The 18,652-nt window shown below is 35.6% G+C and overlaps 1 long non-coding RNA gene across 1 annotated transcript in view; it reads left to right on the top strand.

Annotated features, from left to right (window-relative positions):
- Nucleotides 1-14,921, top strand: part of LOC148942869 (uncharacterized) — a 41,644-nt gene extending 26,723 nt beyond the window's left edge. The window contains exon 3 of the long non-coding RNA XR_016143040.1: nucleotides 14,767-14,921. This is a non-coding gene — a long non-coding RNA (uncharacterized LOC148942869). The remainder of the gene's footprint in view (nucleotides 1-14,766) is intronic.
- Nucleotides 14,922-18,652: the final 3,731 nt, after the last annotated feature.

Below are 18,652 nucleotides of genomic sequence, written 5' to 3'. Positions count from 1 at the left end.
ACTCTTTACGCTAAAGTTTTTTATTGTTTAAAAAAAATAGAGTTGTGAGAAAGTCAAACTTTAGCGTAAAGAGCAAGGCATTGAGGAGGAGACAGCCCCTTTCATATACGAAAAATTTCTGTTCGTTTTTAGTTTTAATGTCGCTCCTTACTTTCGGTTAAATAAAATTGTTTTTTATTATTTAATTTTTGAATGTTTTTGAATAAATGCAGGTTTTGATCTTGGTTCACAGTACATGAATAATTAAAACAAAATTTTCATATTAATTCACTTTTATTTGGTTAAATGGCTTTCTCGAAACTTGTTTCATTTTATTTACGAACGTTTTTATTAGTAATAAATATACGTAACTTACGAATTAATTTACGTAAAGAACTTCTATATTCATATATTTTTAATGCGTATATTAGGGGGATCGCCCCCTAGTCAATACCTTGCTCTTTAAGCGAAAGTTCAAATTTTGTTCCAATTCTTTAAAACTGACCGCTTAATCACAAAGGCCGTTAATTAGAAAAAATAGCTCTTATGAAAGTACTAAAAAATCTCTGGCTTAAAGAGTGAGGTATTAACTAGGGGGTGAACCCAATCATATATGTAATATTTTGTGTTCGTTTAAAGTTTTGATGTTGCTGCTGTTGCAGTTGAAAAACTTGTTTTTTTATATTTAATTTCTGATCTTTTTTTAAATAATGCTGGGAAGTCCGGCGTGCCCTTCATAGCAATGTCCACTCCCACATGAAAACTTCCTTCATGGAAAGATCCTCCCACATAACCCCCGACCCCCCCCCCCCACTACCAGGAAAAATCTCCCCTGAAAACGTCTGTACTGTGTACTTCCCAATTACCAATACTATATGTTAACATTGGGTAAAGTTCAAAACTTTCATCCCTCCCCCCCGGAGCCTCGGGGAAGAAATTCTTCATAAAAGACATACTTATTATATGTTCGAAGATGTTTAACAAAATGGCTATCTCAAAATTTTAATCAGATGACTTTGAGAAAAAAATGAGCGTGGGAGGGGGGCTAATTGCCCTCTATTTTTTTGGTCATTTAAAAAAGGCACTAGAAATTTTAATTTCCATTCCAATGAGCCCCCCCACGATATTCTAGGACCACTGGTTCCATACGATCACCCCTGGGGAAAAAAAAAACAAATACCCCCGCATCCGTGATCTTCTGGCAAAAAAAATAGAAAATTCCACATTTTTGCAGATGAGGGTTTAAAACCTCTACAATAAGGTTCTCTGATACGCGGAATATGATGGTGTGATTTTCATTAAGGTTCTATAACTTTTAGGGGTCTTTCCCCCTTTTTCGAAGATCAGCCAAATTTTCTCATGCGCGTAACTTTTGATAGGTATGATTAAACTTGATGAAACTTATATATTTGAATTCAGCATTAAAATCCGATTCTTTTGATATATCTATTTGTATCAAAATACTGTTTTCTAGAGTTTCGGTTACCATTGAGCCGGGTCACAATAACCAATGCTATATGTTAACATTGGGTAAAGTTCATAACTTTCAGACCTCCCCCCTGGGGGATTCGAGGGATTAAGTCATCCTAAAAGACATAGTTATAATATTTTCGACCATGCTGAACAAAATGGCTGTCTCAAAATTTTGATCGGGTGACTGGGGGAAAAAAATGAGCGTGGGAGGGGGCCTAGTTGCCCTCCATTTTTTTTGGTCACTTAAAAGAGCACTAGAACTTTTAATTTCCATTCGAATGAGCCCTCCCACGATATTCTAGGACCACTTGGTCGATAAGATTACCCCTGGGAAAAAGAAAAAAAAACAACAAAAAACAAATAAACACGCATCCGTGATCTTTCTTCTGGCAAAAAATGGAAAATTCCACATTTTTGTAGATAGGAGCTTGAAACCTCAACAATAGGGTTCTCTGATACGCTGAATATGATGGTTTGATTGTCATTTAGGTTCTATAATTTTTAGAGTATCGTTACCCCTTTTTTCGAAAATCAGCCAAATTTTCGCAGGCACTTAACTTTTGATGGGTAAGATTAAACTTGATGAAACTTATATATTTGAAATCAGAATTAAAATCTTATTCTTTTGATGTATCTATTGGTATCAAAATTCCGTTTTTTAGAGTTTCGGTTACCATTGAGCCGGGTCGCTCCTTACTTACAGTTCGTTACCACGAACTGTTTGACTAGGGTTTTTCAAGCATCATAGAAATGGTAAAACGATTTTACTATCAAAAGTTCAAATTTCTTAATCTGCTAAAGTGTAAAAAAGAAATAACGCATTTAAAAAAAAAGCAAAAAAACACAGAAACTTCGAATATCTTGAGGGCCAAATAAGTTGTACGAAAAAAGATTTAACTAGTCGATGAAACGTACTTACTATGCCACGTGACACCTTCTGAATTACTGTAGTAGGAAAAGCAGATACGAGGTTTTCATTTTACCAGCAACATGGTACGATAATTAGGAATATATATATATATATATATATATATATATATATATATATATATATATATATATATATATATATATATATACATGTCTGTGTGTGTGTGTGTTTGTGTGTGTGTGTGTGTGCGTATTTCTTTCAATGTGAATTTTAATATCATTCAACGTGACCAGTCTGTTAAGGGCTAGTTACCTGTATCCTAGCCGTTTCTTCCTCTCCTCTGTATTCAAAAACTTGGTGAATGCTAAGCAGTAACGTTTCGAATTGAAACGGAAATTAGCCCCTTTCCCCTAATGTTTCCCGCATTCATTCTCTGTAAATGCTTACTAGCTGTATAACACTTTGAAAACATTTTGTGAGCAATTCTCTCCCTAGTTCACTGTAATTCGCCTCAATTCAAGCGTTGCCAGTTAATGAGTGGTCATTTGTTGTGGGATGAGTCTTGAGGGATTTCGGTTTTCCAAAACTTGAAAATCAGGGATTTTCAGTCCGCAAATTGAGTTCGTTACATTTGAGACGATAGAATAGCAATAAATGAGCTCTATTTTGTCGTCCATTTTGACAGCAATTTCAATAGGCTTCCAATGGCTAATCTTTCAATTTGAAAAATAAAGTTTGAAGATGAAAGTTCTCATAGATTTATCAAATCTTGGAGGAAAAATCTACGAAAACTAATACTGAACCAACATTGTGTCTGTTATGGGGTTCAGATCTATAATAAATCGGATATCTATGCCAATTAACAAAGGAAAATCTGTAAATTGCTCAACCAGATTAATATCCAAAATTTAAAGAAATTAATTACAGAATCTTCAATTTTTAAAGTTGTGTTTAAAATATCAAAACCTCCTGAATCATATGTTACTTAAGGTCCATATTTCTATAGTCTATGCTCCGCCGGACACATCAAAGGGAACTAATAAACACAAACAAGTCTGTACGACCCAACTGGGCCTAAACACGCATTAATGTGCTAGGGTATATAAGTAGTAAGGGTGTACGCACTTTCAAAGATACATGAAAAGATACATGGAATTGCACAAGAATATGCACTACAGTATCACGTGGTGGACATTGCAAAAAAGCTGGCAAACCTTTACCTATAAAGTGGTCAAACACGTTTTGAAACTATAGTCAAGGTTATATAAGATAACCAGACTGGCTTTTTGTTATTGATAAAAACTGTACAAGAATATGCAGCGTAGCTTCACGTGCACATTGCAAAAAAGCGAGATATTTATTATAAATTTTGAACAATATCAATCTTTGGAAATGGTTAACGATAACAAACATGTTTTCAACCAGATGGGTTTTTGAAGCACATTCAGTATGGCGTGTTTTTTTTTGGTAATTGACGTTTTTTCTGATAACAAGTACCATTCATTGCGATCGTGTAGGTGTTTGTTGTCTGAAACCTATGATTTGGGATGCTATTTGGACTTTTCTGAACTAGATTTCTTAGTCTTTCGTTGATGTGTGTTGTCTGAAACATATAATTTGGAATGGGTGGTATGCTATTTATGACTTTACTGAGCTGGATTTCTTAGCCTTTCACAGTTGTGTGTTATCAGAAAATTATGATCTGGGATATGTAGTTTGCTATTTTTGTCTTTTCTGAGCTAGGTGTTTTAGTCTCTCTCATAGGTGTTTGTTGTCTGAAACCTATAGTTTGGGATGGGTAGTTTGCTATTTCCGGCTTTTATGAGCTAGGTTTCTTAGTATTTTGTAGGTGTGTATTGTCTGAAAATTATGATTTGGGGTATGTAAATTACTATTTCGGGCTTTTCCGAGCTAGATTTATTAGTATTTCGTAGGTGTGTGTTGTCTGAAGCGTATGATTTGAGATATGTAATTTGCTATTTCCGGCTTTTATGAGCTAGGTCTCCTAGTATTTCGTAGGTGTGTTGTCTGAAACTTATGATTTGGGCTATGTAAATTACTATTTAGGACATTTCTGAACTAAGGTTTCTTAGTATTTCGTAAGTGTGTGTTGTCTGAAACTTATAATTTGGGGTGTGTAATTTGGTATTTCCGACTTTTCTTAGCCAGATTTCTTAGTATTTCGTAGGTGTGTGTTGTCTGAAACTTATGATTTGGGATCTTTAGTTTGCAATATCCTACTTTTCTGAGCTAGGTTTCATAGCCTTTTGTAGGTGTGTGGTGTCTGAAACCTATGATTTGGGATGCTATTTGGGCTTTTCAGAGCTAGGTTTCTTAGTTTCTCATAGGTGTGTGTTGTCTAAAACCTACAATTTGGGGTGGGTAGTTTGCTATTTCTTGCTTTTCAGAGCTAGATTTCTTAGTCTCTCATAGGTGTGTGTTGTCTGAAACCTACAATTTAGGGTGGGTAGTTTGCTATTTCTGGCTTTTATGAGTTAGGTCTCCTAGTATTTCGTAGGTGTGTGTTGTCTGAAACTTATGATTTGGGGTATGTAAATTACTATATCGGGCTTTTCTGAGCTAGATTTCTTAGTCTTTCGTTGGTGTGTGTTGTCTGAAACTTATGATTTGGGGTGCGTAGTTTGCTATTTTTGACTTTGCTGAGTTAGATTTCTTAGTCTTTCGCTGGTGTGTGTTGTCTGAAACTTATGATTTGGGATGTGTAGTTGCTATTTTTGACTTTGCTGAGCTAGGTTTCTTAGCCTTTCATAGGTGTGTGTTGTCAGAAAATTATGATTTGGGATGTGTAATTTGCTATTTTTGACTTTTCTGAGCTAGGATTCTTAGTCTCTCTCATAGGTGTTTGTTGTCTGAAACCTATAGTTTAGGATGGGTAGTTTGCTATTTCAGGCTTTTCTGAGCTAAGGTTTCTTAGTATTTCGTAGGTGTGTGTTGTCTGAAACTTATGATTTGGGATGAGTGGATTGCTATTTTTGACTTTTCTGAGCTAGGTTTTTTAGTCTCTCTCATAGGTGTGTGTTGTCTGAAACCTATAGTTTGGGATGGGTAGTTTACTATTTCCGGCTTTTATGAGCTAGGTTTCCTAGTATTTCGTAAGTGTGTGTTGTCTGAAACTTATGATTTGGGGTATGTAACTTAATATTTCGGGCTTTTCTGAGCTAAGGTTTCTTAGTATTTCGTAGGTGTGTGTTGTCTGAAACTTATGATTTAGGATGGTTAATTTGCTATTTCCGGCTTATATTAGCTAGGTTTCTTAGTCTTTCGTAGGTATGTGTTGTCTGAAACCTATAAAAATAAACTATTTCCGTAAAATCTGAGCTAATAAGGGTTTTTGACCGTAAACTCTATTTTTTTGTAAGAAAATTATGGAAAATACAATTCTCTGGTTCAAATGTGAAACTTAGCTCCATTTTGGATCGAAAAATAAAACTATTTCCGTAAAATCTGAGCTAATAAGGGTTTTTGACCGTAAACTCTAGTTTTTGTAAGAAAATTATGGAAAATACAATTCGTTGGCTCATAGGTGAAACTTAAGTCCCGTTTTGAATCGAAAAATAAACTATTTCTATAAAATCTGAGCTAATAAGGGTTTTTGTCTGTAAACCCTAGTTTTTTTGTAAGAAAATGAGGGAAAATACAATTCTCTGGTTCAAATGTGAAACTTGAGTCCGGTTAGGGATCGAAAAATAAACTATTTCTGTAAAATCTGAGCTAATAAGGGTTTTTGACCGTACACTCTAGTTTTTTGTAAGAAAATTATGGAAAATACAATTCTCTGGTTCAAATGTGAAACTTAAGTCTTTTTTTTTTATCGAAAAATAAAACTATTTCCGTAAAATCTGATCTAATAAGGGTTTTTGACAGTAAACTCTAGTTTTTTTTTTGTAAGGTAATTATGGAAAATACAATTCTCAGGTTCAAATGTGAAACTTAGGTCCATTTTGGATCGAAAAATAAAATTATTCCCGTAAAATCTAAGCTAATAAGGGTTTTGACCGTAAACTCTAGTTTTTTGTAAGAAAATTATGGAAAATACAATTTTCAGGTTCAAATGTGAAACTTAAGTATATTTTTGGATCGAAAAATAAAACTATTTCCGTAATATCTGAGCTAATAAGGGTTTTTGACCGTAAACTCTAATTTCAGAATGAATAAATGCTTTAACAACATCCTTCATTGAATATGTTGGATAAAATTGACAAAATTTAAATTAAAAAAAAGTTTCTTCAACTGAAAGTAAGGAGCAACATCAAAACTTAAACGGGCAGAAATAGAGGCATTTTGCACAGGAGGGGTTCAGTTGTAATCAATAGACTCATCAAAAGAATTGGCTTCTTATGCTGATTCCAAAGATATAGGATTCATTAGCCTTAGTGTTGCCAATCAAAAGCTATGAGCTTGAGAAAATTGCCTGATTATCGAAAAAATGGGGAAACACCCTTCAAAAGTCGAGGAATAAAAAATTGGCTATGTCACATATCAAGGGATATAGTCTGCTAAATTAACAGAAGGGTAAACATAAATGGACTTCGAAATTATATTCGAATAATTAATTCGAATAATTCGAAGTGTTTGTGTGTGTGTGTGTGTGTGTGTGTGTGTGTGTGTGTGTGTGTGTGTGTGTGTGTGTGTGTGTGTGTGTGTGTGTGTGTGTGTGTGTGTGTGTGTGTGTGTGTGTGTGTGTGTGTGTGTGTGTGTGTGTGTGTGTGTGTGTGTGTGTGTGTGTGTGTGTGTGTGTGTGTGTGTGTGTGTGTGTGTGTGTGTGTGTGTGTGTGTGTGTGTGTGTGTGTGTGTGTGTGTGTGTGTGTGTGTGTGTGTGTGTGTGTGTGTGTGTGTGTGTGTGTGTGTGTGTGTGTGTGTGTGTGTGTGTGTGTGTGTGTGTGTGTGTGTGTGTGTGTGTGTGTGTGTGTGTGTGTGTGTGTGTGTGTGTGTGTGTGTGTGTGTGTGTGTGTGTGTGTGTGTGTGTGTGTGTGTGTGTGTGTGTGTGTGTGTGTGTGTGTGTGTGTGTGTGTGTGTGTGTGTGTGTGTGTGTGTGTGTGTGTGTGTGTGTGTGTGTGTGTGTGTGTGTGTGTGTGTGTGTGTGTGTGTGTGTGTGTGTGTGTGTGTGTGTGTGTGTGTGTGTGTGTGTGTGTGTGTGTGTGTGTGTGTGTGTGTGTGTGTGTGTGTGTGTGTGTGTGTGTGTGTGTGTGTGTGTGTGTGTGTGTGTGTGTGTGTGTGTGTGTGTGTGTGTGTGTGTGTGTGTGTGTGTGTGTGTGTGTGTGTGTGTGTGTGTGTGTGTGTGTGTGTGTGTGTGTGTGTGTGTGTGTGTGTGTGTGTGTGTGTGTGTGTGTGTGTGTGTGTGTGTGTGTGTGTGTGTGTGTGTGTGTGTGTGTGTGTGTGTGTGTGTGTGTGTGTGTGTGTGTGTGTGTGTGTGTGTGTGTGTGTGTGTGTGTGTGTGTGTGTGTGTGTGTGTGTGTGTGTGTGTGTGTGTGTGTGTGTGTGTGTGTGTGTGTGTGTGTGTGTGTGTGTGTGTGTGTGTGTGTGTGTGTGTGTGTGTGTGTGTGTGTGTGTGTGTGTGTGTGTGTGTGTGTGTGTGTGTGTGTGTGTGTGTGTGTGTGTGTGTGTGTGTGTGTGTGTGTGTGTGTGTGTGTGTGTGTGTGTGTGTGTGTGTGTGTGTGTGTGTGTGTGTGTGTGTGTGTGTGTGTGTGTGTGTGTGTGTGTGTGTGTGTGTGTGTGTGTGTGTGTGTGTGTGTGTGTGTGTGTGTGTGTGTGTGTGTGTGTGTGTGTGTGTGTGTGTGTGTGTGTGTGTGTGTGGAACCTACGAAATACTAGGAAACCTAGCTCATAAAAGCCGGAAATAGCAAACTATCCATCCCAAACTATATGTTTCAGAAAACACACACCTATGAGAGAGACTAAAACACCTAGCTCAGCAAAGTAAAAAAATAGCAACTACACATCCCAAATCATAAGTTTCAGACAACACACACCAACGAAAGGCTAAGAAATCTAACTCAGCAAAGTCAAAAATAGCAAACTACACACCCCAAATCATAAGTTTCAGACAACATACACCTACGAAATACTAAGAAACCTTAGCTCATAAAAGCCGGAAAAAGCCAACTACCCATCCCAAACTATAGGTTTCAGACAACAAACACCTAGGAGAGAGACTAAGAATCCTAGCTCAGAAAAGTCAAAAATAGCAAATTACACATCCGAAATCATAATTTTCTGACAAGACACACCTATGAAAGGCTAAGAAATCCAGCTCAGAAAAGTCAAAAATAGCAACTACACATCCCAAATCATAAGTTTCAGACAACACACACCAGCGAAAGACTAAGAAATCTAACTCAGCAAAGTCAAAAATAGCAAACTACACACCCCAAATCATAAGTTTCAGACAATACACACCAACGAAAGACTAAGAAATCTAGCTCAGAAAAGCCCGAAATAGCAATTTACATACCCCAAATCATAAGTTTCAGACAAAACACACCTACGAAATACTAGGAGACCTAACTCATAAAAGCCAGAAATAGCAAACTACCCACCCTAAATTGTAGGTTTTAGACAACACACACCTATCAGAGACTAAGAAATCTAGCTCTGAAAAGCCAGAAATAGAAAACTACCCACCCCAAATTGTAGATTTCAGACAAAACACACCTATGAGAGACTAAGAAACATAGCTCTGAAAAGCCCAAATAGCATCCCGAATCATAGGTTTCAGACACCACACACCTACAAAAGGCTATGAAACCTAGCTCAGAAAAGCAGGATATTGCAAAGTAAAGATCCCAAATCATAGGTTTCAGACAACACACACCTACGAAATACTAAGAAATCTGGCTAAAAGTCGGAAATACCAAATTACACACCCCAAATCATAAGTTTCAGACAACACACACCTACGAAATACTAAGAAACCTTAGATCATAAAAGACCGAAATCGTATTTTACATACCCCAAATCATAAGTTTCTGACAACAGACACATACGAAATACTAGGAGACCTAGCTCATAAAAGCCGGAAATAGAAAATTACATATCTCAAATCATAAGTTTCAGACAACACAAACCTACGAAATACTAAGAAATCTAGCTCAGAAAAGCCCGAAATAGTAATTTACATACACCAAATCATAAGTTTCAGACAACACACACCAACGAAATACTAGGAAACCTAGCTCATAAAAGCCGGAAATAGCAAACTACCCTTCCCAAACTATAGGTTTCAGACAACAAACACCTATGAGAGACTAAAAGACCTAGCTCAGAAAAGTCAAAAATAGCAAACTACACATCCCAAATCATAATTTTCTGACAACACACACCTATGAAAGGCTAAGAAATCCAGCTCAGAAAAGTTATAAATAGCATACCACCCATCCCAATTCATAGGTTTCAGACAACACACACCAACGAAAGACTAAGAAATCTAGCTCTGAAAAGTCCAAATAGCATCCCAAATCATAGGTTTCAGACAACAAACACCTACACGATCGCAATGAATGGTACTTGTTATCAGAAAAAACGTCAATTACCAAAAAAAATAAAAAAATAAAACACGCCATGCTGAATGTGCTTCAAAAACCCATCTGGTTGAAAACATGTTTGTTATCTTTAACCATTTCCAAAGATTGATATTGTTCCAAATTTATAATAAATATCTCGCTTTTTTGCAATGTGCACGTGAAGCTACGCTGCATATTCTTGTACAGTTGATATCAATAACAAAAAGCCAGTCTGGTTATCTTATACAACCTTGAATATAGTTTCAAAACGTGTTTGACCACTTTATAGGTAAAGGTTTGCCAGCTTTTTGCAATGTCCACGTGATACTGTAGTGCATATTCTTGTGCAATTCCATGTATGGTTGATATCAACAGCAAAGAAAAAACAGTATGATTGTCTTATTCAACCTTGACTATACTCTCAAAACGTGTTTGGCCACTTTATAGGTTTGCCAGCCTTTTTTAAAGTGTCCACGTGATACTGTAGTGCATATTCTTGTGCAATTCCATGTATCTTTTCATGTATCTTTGAAAGTGCGTACACCCTTACTACTTATATAAGACAGAAAAACGCACTTGAAGATCGACTGGTATCCCTTCTCCAATTCCCTTCGCACCTGGAAAGACACGAAAGAATCGAACTTCTTAAGATCGTCTATATATTAGGTTATGTATCCAGATTTCTCCAAGGCTCTTCATTATGCTATCCATCCGCCCAAGATGCCCCTTATTGGGAGTAAATTTCTCATTTTGTCTGCTAAGACTTTCCTTCAGGATGTCAAAATATGAAGGAAGACTTGACATTTAACCAACTATTTCATTGTTTAAAGTATTTTGTGCTTAAGGCTTAAGAAATTCCTGTGGCGTTCATAGCGTAAATGCACCTATAATCCTCCGTGGTAGTAAATTGCCATCCGATCTTGCTTCCCATCAGATGCAAATGATTTTTATTTAAGGGAATGTATCTTCTTCTTTCTTGACTAGAGGAGCAAATCCTATTTTAAAGAAAGGCGAGAGTCACATCAACTGCATGTCGTTCCGCCATAGGGTTTGTTGTGTTTTGTTGCAAAATGGAAGTTTTGCTGGAGAGCGAAAACAGACTAAAATAATTCATCGCGTTTTCTTTTTTTTTCTTTACTGTTATTAACAACAGCTATTTGTACAAGAAAGAGGTTTCAAAGCATCAAAGATGCAGTAAAAATGTACTGGTACGAAAAGTTCTAATTTTTAATTTGCTAAAGGGAAGAAAAATGATATAAATGCATTTTGGAAAAAAAAAATCGAGTATATCACGAAGCGAATGAGTTGTGGCAAAAAAAAGATTTTACCAGACTGAAAACTTGCTTACTATGTTACGTAATGCCTTTTGTACAAAAAACAGTTCTATAGGGATATTTTTTTTTAATTGATGACAGTGAAAGAACAACAAAGAATATGTGGATATTTCGGTCACATATACAGTGGCCGCCATTGTAAATGCTGAAGACGGCCACTGTATATGCGACCGAAATATCCAGAGATTGATTTTTGTTGTTTCACTGTTATCAAATAAAAGAATTTATCCCTATTGAGCTGCTATTTGCACGTCATGGAAAGGCAGTGCGGTCTTGGAAAATACCTACGTAATACCTTTTGAATTACTACCACCGAAAAAAGCAGAATACGAATCTTTCCCTTTTTACCAGCAATATGGTCAGATTTTTATTATTACATATTTTCTTTTTCAATGTGGATTTTAATGTCGTCCAAAAAGTCTATTAAAGGTTATTTTGTTTCATACCCTTTTCTTACTCTCTTCTGTCTTCAAAAATCTTAACAAATGCTGAAAAATAGCCTTTCAAATTGAAAAAGAAATTAGCCCCTTCCCCCTAATATTTCACGCAGTCAATCCCCATAAATACTTACTAGCTGTATAAGATTTTGAACACATTTTATGAGCAATTTTCTCTCTATCTCGTCTAGACTCAGTCGTTGCCAGTTAAGAAGAGGTGATCATTTGTTCCACTGACTACTATAGTTTTATAAGCTTTTGAGTAGCGTTCGTTGAACGTACATATCAAAATGCACGTGTCTCTGTCTCACCCTTCCTGTTTGGATTCCAGCTTCATCTCGATTGTAAACGCACATGATGTCCAATTTTTTGGAACCCAGCAAAATAGAACTCTTTTTAATAAATGGCCTTGATATACATTTATATAAGCAAACTAATATTTACAGCAAAATGGAACATAAACAATTCTTTTAATAAAATGGTGGGTTCAAATATTAGCATATCCAAGGGTGCTAGAAGATAGGATCAGGAACAGTGGCGTAAGCTCGTCAAAATCCTGGGGGGGGGGGCAAATTTAGAGCCAATTTTCCCAAATCAAGTGGAAATGACGCTGAAAACTGAAAAATGAGCAATATAGTAACAAAAAAAGTAAAGGATATACTAAAGAAAACTGACCCATTTCTGTGGATGCTTGAGTTATGCTTGTTTATCTTAGTTTTAAAAAGGTTTTGGAGAAACTAAATTTCTGCTGGGGGGTGCAAACTGGGGTCTGGGGTCTTTCTGCTTTTTTGGTTTTTAATATGTTTTTTTTTCTTTAGAATTTCTTTTCGTGAAATGCTTTTTGTCAATTAATAGCACATATAAAGAAATGTACAAACAGCATTTCAGTAGCCTACCGACCTTAAATTAGAAAAACCAATATGTCATATGATACTAATCCTCATATTTAGGGAATATTTTTAAGAATATGCAACGTGGAGAGTTTTTCAAGTGTTTCAATGCTGAAGTCCCTACAAAAGTAGCCTATAGGCTACTTTTGTAGGGACTTTAAACAATACCAATACCTAAACACCAATTAAACAATACCTAAAACACCAGATGATATAATATAAAACCAGTGACCTGACTTTCCCCCTTAGTATTGCCACGCGACATCACACAGTCATTTGGTATAATTCCAAATAGATAAATCATTGATATTGGAATAAATTTGGTATGTTGATCATAATTCTGAAATTGCATAGAAATTCTCATTTTTCTTTATCTTTCGAAGACATCTTCAAATCTCAATGAACCGAATTCTTTGTTATGCTCTAATGACTTTCGACTCGAGCTCCGATATAATACGCATCAAGTTATCGTTTCGATCCGATCAAGTATCCCAAAAAGGATGATCCCAGTAACGATTTACGACCTATCAAATCGGAATAGGTTTTCGTCGATGAACTAACTTCAAAATATAATAGACTGAAATGTAAATTAGAAAGTGAAGCTGCCAAGCTTTGAACCATGAAGAGGTAGGGGACAAAATAAAAACGTAGTCTCTTTATATTGGTACTCAATGTATTCTTATTGATTATCTGTATCAACGATTCTTTTGATCTTGGAGGATCAAAAAAATCAGTCATTCATTTGCCAAATCGGTGATGGATGGGGCAAGGCGTTGGGCCTCTGAACGATTTTGTTGATGCATTTTCTTTCCTTTATGCGAAAGGAGCGTAAAATAAGTAGGCGTCATCTATTCCTTCGAATGAAGGTATGAGTCGATCAGTTGTCAAATAATTGATTTTCAAAAACAAAAACACCAAAGGAGACATGCTGCAGGTGCAATTCATTACATTTTATTTTTGGAGAGAATCTGAATTTACTGTTAAATAAAAATAAAGTGTTCTATGGTCTAACAGATTTTTTTGCAAATTTGACGTATTTAGACCTATTTTCAAAAGATTTTCTTAAGAAGATACGAAGACAAAACCCAATCAACTAATTTAGTCAACACGTGTTTAAAAAAAAGTATTAAAAGCGTCTATCGATTTGGCTTCTGAATAGCTCATATCCTCTTTATTTTTTCTGCCCCAACTGCAGTAACAATATTTCAGACTGAAAGCGTTTAAGGCCAAGGTGGTATTAACTATATCTCAGCTCTCTTTGTAAAGTTATATGTTAGGTGCCTTAGTTTCAGAATTATGTAAGTTTTTATATATAAAAATATCGGTGATAATTTATGGTTAGTAAATTAACTAAAATCACTTTTTGGATGCCTTTAGGAATGTTTTTCAAGGGAAGGGCAACCCTAAAAAAAAACCAAAGAGAGGAGTGATCAAAGCCTTCAATTTTTGCTCTGAAAGTGCTATATTTTCTCAAATACTACATATTTTGATCATTTTTGTATTTCATTTCGGGGAGGGGGAATATTCGGTCTGAGTCCCACCTCCTGTGGGAACCCACGCCAGTGTTAGATTGGTGATAAATAAGTACAATAAATTTTATTTGCTGATCTTCTGCAAATGAAAAATCATTCATCTCTTTTTTATGTTGTTTTTTAATATATAAGCCTACCTTCTTCTTATAAATTAATTTTACATTTAAAGTGCTTCATTGTCGTTTAAAATTTTCTGACGAATTTTGTTTTTAGGATAGCTGAAAGCTAAATTACGTGGTAAGCTCTATCATAAAGAATTTATTATTTATCTGGTTTCAACAATACACCCCCAATATCAGGAAATTTCTGGGAAATTGTAGAATTTTCTGTTTCAAGGAAAAAAGAGTCGAAATAAGATTCCCTGAGTACCTATATAAAAGCAATAAACTATACGGAAATAGGGGTCACCTAACTTCGCTCATTCTTACACATCTTGGGTCACCACATTTGACTATCAATTCCATCTGAGCGTGACATTCGTCACTAAGTTTTATAGGTGACTCATTGCTCCTATAGGCTACACTAATTAAAAAAAAAAAAAAAAAAAAAAAAAAAAAAAAAAAAAAAGTTTTTCAACTGACAGTAAGGAACAACATCAAAACTTAAAAAGAACAGAAATTATTCTGTATATAAGTGGGGGTGTCCCTTCCGCATCCCTCGCTTTTTACGCTAAAGTCTTGAAGTTCTTTAAAACACTTCTAATTCAAATTCAATGGCCCTTGTTTTTCAGGAGTCACTCTTAAAGAGTTGGAGCAAAAAGTCAAACTTGAGCGTGAAGAGCAAGGGGCGAGGAAGGGGTAGCCCTCCTAATATACGGAATAATTTCCGTTCGTTTTAACTTTCAATGTTACTCCTTACTTTTTAGTTGAATAAACGTGTTTTTTTATGCAATCTCCAATCATTTTCAAATCATGCTAGGAAATCCCCCTGCCCTGTGTAAAATTTAAAATTTCCCCAGTAAAAATCCCCCCCCCCCACAAAAAAAAATTTCCCTCTCAACGGAAAAATTCTCCCCGTGCAAAATCCCCCACACGTAGAAAACTTTCCACCGAAATATTTTCACATATTTCCCAAAAACAAATACTATATGCAATGGGCAAATTGCATAACTTAATGCTCTTTTCCCAGGGGCTTTGGGGGGTCGTGTCATCCCAAAGGCACAGTTTATTGGATCTTTAAGCTATCCTAAACCAAAGAGCCATATCAAACTTCTGATTGGATGTATTTGGGAAAAAGTGGCGTGGTAGGGGGCTAGTTGCTTTCCAGTCTTTTTGGTCACTGATTAGCACTACACTGTCAATGGCGTTAGTAGAACTTGGCGTCTATCATACCAATCTCAGATTGTGAAATTTGATTATTTTATCTGTTTCTCATACTGCTTGGTCTACTCTTTGGTCTGTTATGGTGTGATGGAGAAATGTTCTAAAGCAACTTGTTAAATTACAGCATGTTTAGGATACAATCTTAGAAATTAAAAATGTTCATACTGAACACCCTTGTGTCTACAAAGTTTATTTACAATATTATGTTGAAAAACTAGATATATTAGTTCCACCCACATGCACAGGGACAGTGGCGGGTCTGACCTATCTCGCTCCCGGGGTAAAATATTGATAAGCGCCCTGCCACCCACAAAATTGTCAGTCCAAATTTTAATAAAAATTTCATTTATTAATAAAATTATTTTCAATTCATTAATTAATTAATAATTCATTTTAATTATTTTTTAAATTATTTAATTGTTAAACTATTATTAATTGTTTTAATTATTATCATTGAATTGTTTTTACTTAATTATTTTCTTATTTATTTTATTTATGAATTAATAATAAATAATTAGTAATTATTAATAAATATTTATTTATAAATGTTAATTATTTTGATTTCTTAACTGCAGCCTCTAGTTTATTTTAATAAAAAATAAAATTTAGAAAATTACAAAATGATTGAAACCATTAGCTTTTTTATTCGAAATTTTGCGCCCCTGAAATTCTTTGCCCCTAAGATTTCTTTACTCGGGGCAAGCCCTCTCTGCCCCCTCTTCCTCCACCTGCTGAAACCGCCTCTGTACAGTGGCGGATCCAGAGGGGGGCGAGGGGGCGCCCCCCCCTAGCGTAGTCTAAAGTAGTGTAATTGCCTTATTTAACTCAAGTTTGCGTTAATTAAACTTGCTCCTAACGCAAGTTTATTGGATCAACCTATTTTGCCCCCCCCCCTAAATTTTTTTATCGGATCAACCTATTTTGCACTGCCCCCCTGAAAAAAATCCTGGATCCGCCCCTGCCTCTGTATAGGGGGAGACCTGTTGAATCGTATAGCCCTCTCCGAATCTTAAAATGATTAGGATAGTTTCCATATTTCTCATAATGTGCCTGTTTTTTTATATTTTTTCGAATCTTTGAACTCCCAACCCAGGAAAGGATTGACCACTCTGAAATAAATCTATACAAACATGCCTGACTGGTAGCATTTTTTCTGAGTTCTAGCAGGAAAGTAACTGTTTCACACAAACTCTGCCTCTCAAAAATTGTGAGATTTCACGTATTGGAACATAACTGCTACAAATTTAACACAAACGGTGTCAAGTCCTTATTTGTCGTGCTTCTTCAGATGCATCATGTTCTTTGCTTTCAAAGACAGAAGGTCTTTTCAGCAACTTTCTGTTAATGTGATTCTCTTTTGTAGATAAAAAGACTTAAACAATGGTGCTATGGAAACGGTTAATTCTCTTTTGAGCTTCAAAGCAACCAAAATAACAAAACAAACAATAGAACACAAATTTATTGATTCCCTTTTTGTAAATCATAAAAAGATCGGATATTGTTGAACTGTTATTTTCATACTGGAGTCCACTTGTAATACATTTTCTATTTTCAAAAAAGTTGTCTTTTTTTCATAGAAAAGGTTTATTCCAATTAGTGTACATTTTGTTTATATGAAGAGATAGCAAGTCGCATCTTCCTTCTTTCTCTGAACCTAGCCGAAACAAAAAAAAAATATTTTATAAACTAATAGGAATAAAGGTCAGTAGGATAAATGGTAATGATAGTCAACACTTGACTGCCGATGGAAAACCCCGTTTACCCTAATCCACTTGTATAAATTATTCTATAATGGACTTTTCTCGTTGGGGGGATGGGTGTCTTTCTGTTACACGAAGTCCCTTTTTACGATTACATTTAACCAATTGAATTGTAAAAAGAAAAGGAAAATTATTCCATCGGTTTATCCCTCGTTGCCAGCAAGAAAAAAAAAATATCGCACTCTCGTTAGATAAACATATTCTTTGCTAATAACAAGATATAATGAAAAGACTAACTATTATTAACAATAGCAATAACCAGAAAAAATTTGAAGAGCCCCTGGCAAGGGCGGATCCAGGATTTTTTTCGGGGGGGGGGGTACTAATTTTTGACTTTTTCGGGGGGGGGTTACTAATTTTTGACCCAGTTTTTCAACTAATTTTACTGATTTTTACCTAGGTTTTACTAATTTTCGACTTATTTTCGACTCGGTCAAAAATTTTTTTTTGGGGGGGGGGGTGAAACTGGGTAACCCCCCTCCCCTCCCTGGATACAGCCTTGGCCCCTGGAGCCCGTCAAAAGTCTGCTGGTATATTAAGCAATTGAGCATGTTTATGCAGGGAAAGTCTTAGGATCCAATGTCACTTTGTCTATTAATTATTCGTCTTTATATATGATTAATTATTCCCTTTAATGTGTTTATATTTTTCTTATTTTGGTGCTTTGGCAATTTTGTTCCCTCCAAAATGGGTCCCCCTCGAATTGAGTTCTTACGTACATCTCTGTAGTCTAGGTGCTACCGAAAAAGGGCTTATTGCTTATTAATAGAAAATGAGCTGAGAACCAAAAAGAACCTTTTTGTGGCAGCAGTCGATGGTTGCTGGAATCAGGTAATAGATTGAGTAATTGTGTTTCCTGGAGTTTTGACTATTGCTTGAACTATCGAGACCTGAAAGTCAAGTTTGAAATGACTACCACATGCATTACAAATAACGCTATCTATGAAAAAATAACCGAGAAAATTTTTGATTAATTTCTCTCCCTTTTAAGTTATGGTTAACCATTTTTGCACGAAAGAAATTTCTTATTTGGCTCACTGCTTAAAGCTATTATAGTTATGGTGCCTAAATAAATGCTTATATGCTATTTCGATCTAATTTAGTTTTTTTTAATAGTTGAAAACGGAAAATAACATTTATTATTTCTAAGCCTAAAGCCAGTTTTCAAAAACCCTAGCTTTTACTAATCAGAGTTTTAGCGAGGTCATCTGCAACACCCAATCAAGATGCTTCAATTTGATGTAATTTAACAATGGTTGTTTTTTCAAAAAGATTTAGCCTAAAACATAAATTTAGATTTAGCCTACGGGCTCCAGATGCTTTTTCTATTTGGGTTTTTCTATTTGGGTAAGCTCAGGTCATTCCCGTATGAAACATTGATTTTTTAATGAATAAGGTCAAGAGAAAGTCTAATACTTTGAAGATGGAATACTCTCAACAAAAAATGAGATAGCTAATGAGCACCCATAATGGGGATTTACCTCAATAAAAGATCAAAGATCTGCAAAAGTACAAATTTCCGAAAATTAACTGG

This window comes from Artemia sp. Qi Xiang Cuo, chromosome 16, assembly GCF_049724085.1.
Source record: "Artemia sp. Qi Xiang Cuo chromosome 16, ASM4972408v1, whole genome shotgun sequence".
In the NCBI taxonomy this organism is placed as follows: domain Eukaryota; kingdom Metazoa; phylum Arthropoda; class Branchiopoda; order Anostraca; family Artemiidae; genus Artemia; species Artemia sp. Qi Xiang Cuo.
This window is presented reverse-complemented; position numbering and strand designations above follow the sequence as displayed.